The sequence below is a fragment of the Echinops telfairi genome, unplaced genomic scaffold (genome assembly GCF_000313985.2).
Source record: "Echinops telfairi isolate 266 unplaced genomic scaffold, ASM31398v2 ScPeMD7_7424;HRSCAF=8462, whole genome shotgun sequence".
Classification (NCBI taxonomy): domain Eukaryota; kingdom Metazoa; phylum Chordata; class Mammalia; order Afrosoricida; family Tenrecidae; genus Echinops; species Echinops telfairi.
This window is the reverse complement of record NW_022111324.1, coordinates 93,062,705-93,067,642: the sequence shown is the minus strand read 5'-3', so window position 1 is coordinate 93,067,642 and position 4,938 is coordinate 93,062,705. Positions and strand designations below refer to the sequence as shown.

The 4,938-nt window shown below is 47.4% G+C and overlaps 1 long non-coding RNA gene across 3 annotated transcripts in view; it reads left to right on the top strand.

The window, feature by feature from the left end:
- The first annotated feature begins 2,504 nt into the window (after positions 1–2,504).
- The window catches only part of LOC123522558, a 13,385-nt gene continuing 10,951 nt past the window's right edge, over positions 2,505–4,938 (top strand). The window contains exons 1-2 of one of the 3 annotated variants that reach the window (XR_006680809.1): positions 2,505–2,812; positions 3,744–3,906. This is a non-coding gene — a long non-coding RNA (uncharacterized LOC123522558). Of the gene's footprint in view, positions 2,823–3,743; positions 3,907–4,938 lie in introns of all 3 variants that reach the window. The other 2 variants (XR_006680808.1, XR_006680807.1) reach the window with 2 other exon arrangements.

Below are 4,938 nucleotides of genomic sequence, written 5' to 3'. Positions count from 1 at the left end.
TTCTAGGCTCTCCGCTGGGAGGCCTGGTCAACAGTACTAGTTGACTCCATTGGCTGAATTATGCTCACCTGGCCTGAATGTGTGCAAGCCCTCTAGCCTTGATCTGCTCCCAACTTCCTGTAAGGGGAGGGAGGCCTTGGCGTGTAGAGGGACAACCCCGGGTTTCTGCCTCTACCTAACAAATGCTGTCTAGAAATGTTTCACCCACTTTGGACACCTTATCAAGAGAGACCAGTTCCTAGAAAAGGCCATCATGCTTGGTAGAGGGTCAGCAAAAAAAGAGAAAGATCCTGGATGACATAGATTGACACAATGGCCACAATTGGTTCAATTACAACAATTTTAAGTATGGCGTGGGACTCAACAGTGTTTCAGCCTGTTGTATCCGGAGTTGACTAACGGGGGGCACTTAACAATAACAACTAAGGGGTAATCTGGATACATTTTAAAAAGCTAATTTGGAGGAGGTTATTACAAAGACATTTCGGAAAACTGAAAATGACATTGGTAAGAAAAAGGTTAGGAGTGTTGTGTTGAGAGTATTTTTTCATTCCCACTATGCATCAGATTAGTTAAAGATAGTTCGGGATCTCCAATGCTGTATTGTTGGGAAGCCTTATGCAATACCTCCTCAGATTTTCCTTTGTCCCCCAAACCCAAAGAACATGATTGAGTCCCTCCACAAAGCCTAAACTGCTATCTGACTTGGTGAAAAAGAGTGCCGAATTCTTGGAAGAGTTGGCCGGTATGTAGACCTCGTGTGATGTTGGTTATGTTGCAAAACAACAACTTCACATTTAGGTATTTTTACTTAATAAATGTTTCTATGTTCTTAAGTCAATACTTTTTTAGTCACATAATCATTTTTCCACATGTCTCTCATCAACTTGTACTACCTTTAGACTCAATGTGAAATCAGATACATTTTAATCTTGCAAATAACCACATCTCTGCAGACAGGCACTTTGTATTTACATTCTCTTTCAATCAGTCCCTGCCATCAGAGTTGAATCTGTTTTTCTTTCTTTCTTTCTTTTTTTTGTAGTTAGTTCAAGGATTGTTTGTTGGCCTTTAGGAGTGTTTTCCAGTCCAGTATGTTGGGGCACCACACACTGGCCCCAAAGTCCACCTTCAGCATTCCTGGGGACCTCGCCACTCCATTCCCTTGCTGTTCTGTTGCACCCCCTTAGCGTTTTGCCTCAGATCCGGTGCAGTTCCCACACTCTCCAGTGTTGTCCCCTGTAGGGCTATGGGTCAGTGAAGGGCATCATGTCTCATAGTAGGGCCGGCCATGTGGTCCTCTGGAATAGAATCTGTTTCATAGTGACCCTCTAGGGCAGGCTAAAATAGCCCCTGTGGGTTTCTGAGATGTAGACTCTTTGCAGGAGTGGGATGTCTCCTCCTTCTCCCCAGAGCACCCGGTGGTTTTGTACTGCTGACCTTTATGGTTGGTAGCCCATCATGCCACCTGGGCTCCTCAATGGGAAAAAGGGCCATCGCCAGCAGGAATCAAACCTGCGGGGGCGGGAACCCCTTATGGATTTCTAATCACTCGCCTTAACCACTCGGCCATGAGTGTTCTTTCAATAGCTGCCTCCGAGTACAACTAAGTCTTTCCATCCACAGAAGAAATCCGCGAGGGTTCAAACTAAGTACTGGTATTGGTTCATGGCTTGGTCACTATGTCCTGTTCCTTTTTCGATTTTCAATGTAAGGAGGGAGGAGTTAAGACTTCAGGACTCATGTGGTGCTGATCAGCTCGACTGCTACAAACGCTCGAACCCGTTGCCAGAGTTGATTAGCGACCTTCCGGTACTCCCAGGATCAGGAGCTCTGGAGGCAGTGGTTAGGTCTGGTCTGTGGTTTGAAAGCAGCAGCGGAGCCTGGGAGAAAAGCTGGCTTTCTACGGAACCCCCCCGGGGGACATTAAGTGTCAGCACTGAAGGTACTACCTGAAAACACTCGGCTGTCCAGTACGTCAGGGGTTGGACGTGAAACCGGCCAGCCAACGCTGAGCGTAATAGAAAGAAACATAAATTAAACATTCATGAAAGTACCACAGTTGATTAAAATTGTGGGGAGGAAAAAAATATACGGGGCAACGGTGCTTTTCAATGACACTGCAAATCAACCTGAGCGCACAAACCATTCACGTCTACGAACCTGGACGACTCCCCCCACCCCGGAGCGCGCCCGGAAGTCCCGCGGGCAGCTGGGAGGAGCCGGAAGTCCCGCCCTTCCTGGCAAAGCAACGGCGAGGGTCAGAGGTCGTCTAGCCAGCCGTGGAGCGGTCGGTCGGTTCTCCTTCTGGGGAGGAGGGGAGGGGGGCTGTTTGCGCGCCCTCGGGGCGACCGGCCCGACTCGCCCGTGCTCCGCGGGTGTCGGTCTGCGCGACGTGGGGCGCCCGGCGTGAGAGGTCCCGCGGACCCCGAGGTCGGGACTGGCGCCTGGGCGGGCGGGCAGTGTCGGCTCGGCAGGGGCTTGCCCCCAGCCGCGGGTTCTTCAGGGGACTCGGTAGCGCGGGCCGTCCTGCTGGGGATACTTTGGTCCCCGTGCACCTCGACTGTACGGCGCGCGGCCCACACGTCGCGGCGTTGTTAAGCCCTTAAGGTGATAGGGTTCGAGAGACTGAGAGGCAAAAGGGAGGCGACCCCAGGTGGCCGACTGGGAAAACCGTGATTCTAACTCCACCCCTGCCGCCATCAAAGCGATTGATTGCGCGAGGTGAACCCCGAAAGCCTGTGTTGTCGAGTTCGTGGTAGAGAGGGCTTTGGACGCGATTGAGCCCTGTGCTGAGCAGAGACGGGGCGAGGTCAGTGACTGTAAGTGATGGAGTGGAGCCTGCGGGTAGACATGAGAGAAAGCGACTGGGCGTTTGCTGCCGCTCTGTTTCACTGGTTCTCTGCCGTGGCCGCCCACTCGAATCACGTGAGGCGCATAAATAAGTAAATTCATACCTCTGTGTATGTGCACACATTCATTTCTCTATGTGTATAACGACACACTTGGTATATACGTATACCAAAACTCACTGGCAGAGATTCTGATTTAATTGGCCTGGGAAGGGGCCAAACAGGACTTTTAAAACTACCCAGGTTCTTGTGTAGCCAGGATAGCAAACCACCACACCTCCACCCACTGCCTCTAACTAGGTTCACTGGCAAGCGATTCTTCAGCACGTAGTATGGCTGGATATGAGACAAATATATAGTGATTGGGAAGAAGGAAAACAAAAGCTTAGGACAAATGGCTATGATATTAGAGCTTGACTATTTGAATTATTCTGCAACTAAAGATTTGTGGATGATGAATGGGAAGATCATTTTTGAAAATTAAAAAAAAATATATTTACATCAATATATATTTAAAAGGTGAGCATTCTTAAGGCATAGCTAATTTAGAACTAATTGACCTTAGCTGCATCATTAAAACATCAAGGCGATCTATTTTTTCTTTTAAAAATATGGAGTGACATTTTCCTTTCTTCAGGAGCCCTGGTAGCATAATGGGTTAAGTGTTAGACTGCTCACCACAGGATTGGTAGTTCAGACCTACCAGCTGCTCCTTGGGAGAGGTGAGGCTGACTGCTCCATAAAAGTTTACAATCTTGGAAACTCTACAGAGCAGGTCAACATCACAGCATTGCTTACTATGAATTGGAATGGCCTCAGTGGCAGTGGATTTGGGTTTTGGTAGCTTCTTTTAAATTACGAATTAATTGTTAATGTTATTATTTTGACCAGCAGCTTGGTCCCACTGGGAATGGCAGCCCCGTCTATGAAAGAAAGGCAGGCTTGCTGGGGAGCCCGAGATGAGTACTGGAAGTGTTTAGATGAGAGCACGGACGATGCTTCTCAGTGCAAGAAGTTAAGAAGCTCCTTTGAATCGAGTTGCCCCCAACAATGGGTAAGTCACACTGGTATTGACTGATGTATCGGTGTCTGCTCTCTTAAAATCTCCTGAGCTCCCACTGCCATGGAGTCGATGCTGACTCATAGGTACCGTATAGGACAGGGTAGAACTGCCTCTGGGAGTTTTGAGACTAACTATGGGAGGAGAAAGACTTGTTGGGTAGGAGTTGGCAAGGAACCCTGGAGGCACAAACCCTAGTGGGTAAAGTGCTTGGTGCAAATCGAAAGGATAACAGTTTGAACCCATCAGCTGCTCTATAGGAGAATGATACAGCCTTGGGAATCCTATGGAGCAGTTCTACTGTGTTCTATAGGTTCACTATGGTTAGAATCTACTCCGTGGCAATGAGTAGGCTTTTTGGTTTGAGGAGTTAGCAGATTCATTAGCCTAGAGCTACTACTGAAATAACCTATGCTCAGTTGTTCACCCCAAATCATGTAGTCATACACTCTGAGTATAAGGAAAGGAGTTGGGAAAGTAGATGGGAGTATGCCAGCTGCTCCAGGTACCTCCCTGACTGGCATACTTGCTCTGTGTTGCTTGTCCCGAGTAAGAGCAGTCCTGAAAAACGTGGCTAACCTTATTCAGATTAGTAAGTGATCTTGTGCTAAGTGCTTGGCTCCTCATCTTCTTTAGTACCCTGTAGGGTGGGTGTTGTAATTCACAGTTTCCAGAGGAGGCGACTGAAGCTCAGAGCCTTCAAATAACTTACGCAGTATTAGTTAATGGGAGAACCATAATTCTAAACCAGGTGTGTTAGACAGGGTTCTCTAGAGAGATAAAACCAAATTGCTGATAATTTAATATATTTATTTATAAAGATAATTAGATATATAACGCAAGAAATGAACTGTTAAATTATATACAGATAGATATATAATACAAGAATGGACAGTTAAATTATAAAGCAGTACAAATGACTCAGTGCAACTCACTCCCATGAGAGAGAGTTGTGAGACACTAGCAGTCCTTCCAGTCTAGTCTGCTGCCAGGTGCTTCCTCTATATATAGAGAGAGCTAGGCTAT